Here is a 1854-nt window from a genome sequence, read left to right as displayed (position 1 = left end):
AGGATAGCCTGAACCCAGTGGTTTGAGGTTATAGTGGCCATGAGTGCGCCACTGCACTTCAGCCTAGGAGACAGTGAGACTACAACTCAAAAAAAAAAAAAGTGTGGATATGAAATTTGTTGAGGGACAGGATGTTTAATTAACTTCAAAGTATCTTCCCATAAAGCAATTATCAACATACTGACTCACACTGGAGAAACTGGCAGACACTGTTTCAACCATGTTAGTGTAATCAGCAGTGGATTAAATCAACATGTGTGCATCCGGAGAAAACAGTATCTCTTCCATGGTTCCTGCTACAAATGAATCATCCTGTGGAAATATTCAACACATTCAAATGGAAGAACTTTCTACATAATGACTAGCCTGTAATTTTCAAAAGTGTCAAGGTCATGGAGACAAGGAAAGACTGAGGAAAAAGACAACACTTGATCCTGAAGGACTTTTTTTTTTTTTTTTAGTCACTGTCGCACTCTGCCATCCAGGCTACAGTGCAGTGGCACAATCATGGCTCACAGCAGCCTCCAGATCCTGGACTCAGGTGATCCTTCTGCCTCAGCCTCTTTAGTAGCTCCTACTACAGGTGCCTACCATCATGGCCAGCCAATTTTCTTTTTTTTAATTTATTGTAGAGACGAGGTCTCGCCTTATTGCCCAGAATGGTCTGAACTCCTGGATTCAGACAATCCTCTCACCTTGGCCTCCCAAAGTGCTGAGATTACAGGCCTGTATATTAGGTATAATATTACATATAATCTAAAGATAATTTTAAACATACAAGAGGATGTGTGTAGGTTATATGCCAAGAATACACCATTTTATATCAGGTTCTTGAGAATCTGGGGATTTAATATCTAAGAGAGGTCCTGGACCAATTGTGTATAAGATATTTACATGGTTGTAAAGTCAAATATGTAAAACAAGACTATATATTTACAAGGCTGGCTTCTATCCCTGTCCCCTCTGTCCATCTTCCTTCTGTAAGTAACCTTTTAAAATGTGTTATGGGCTGGGTGCGGTGGCTCACGCCTATGATCCCAGCACTTTGAGAGACCGAGTGAGAGGATTGCCTGCGACCACAGGTTCAAGACCAGCCTGGGCAACTTGGGAAACTCTCATCTCTACAATTAACAAAATATATATATAGCCGGGCTTGGTGGCTCAGCCTGTAATCCCAGCGCTTTGGGAGGCTGAGGTGAGTGGATTGCCTGAGCCCGTGGGTTTGAGACCCACCTGGGCAACTTGGCAAGACCTCATGCCTACAATAAGTTAAAAAAAAAAAAATTAGCCGGGCGTGGTAGCGCATGCCTGTGATTCCAGCTACCTGGAAGGCTGAGGTGGAAGGATTGCTAGGGTAATTTTTTTGGTTTATTGTAGAGACGAGGTCTCGCCAATTTGTCCAGGCTGGTCTCGAACCCCGGGCTGAGGCAATCCTCTCGCCTCCGCCTTCCAAAGTGCTGGGATTGCAGGCGTGAGCTTGTCTACTACATCCTTCGAGTAGATCCGGTGCATGAATGAATGAATGACTGAACGACGAATCAATGATGGTAGTTTTGGGCTCCTCCAAGGCTCCCTAACCCCTCTAGGTTTCTGTTTTTCCTCTGTGAAATGTGATCGTACGGTCTCTCCTTTCCCTGGAACTGATGAGAAGTGTAAGGCAATACTTGTGCAGGTCAGTCACCTTGCCTGGTGGCAAGTTGAATGCCAGAACGGTTTTATTTATTCAGGGGCACTGGCGGTCTGCAGGTGGCGCAGCCAGCTCCGCTCGCGCCCAGGGCCGGGCCGGGGCGGGGCCAGCTCCGGGGGCGGGGCCAAGAAGCGGCGGGGGCGGGGCCAGCGGTTGCGGCGCCGCGG

Source organism: Carlito syrichta, unplaced genomic scaffold (assembly GCF_000164805.1).
Source record: "Carlito syrichta isolate Samal-C Ts95f unplaced genomic scaffold, Tarsius_syrichta-2.0.1 Scaffold307152, whole genome shotgun sequence".
NCBI classification, from domain to species: Eukaryota; Metazoa; Chordata; class Mammalia; order Primates; family Tarsiidae; genus Carlito; species Carlito syrichta.
This window is presented reverse-complemented; position numbering follows the sequence as displayed.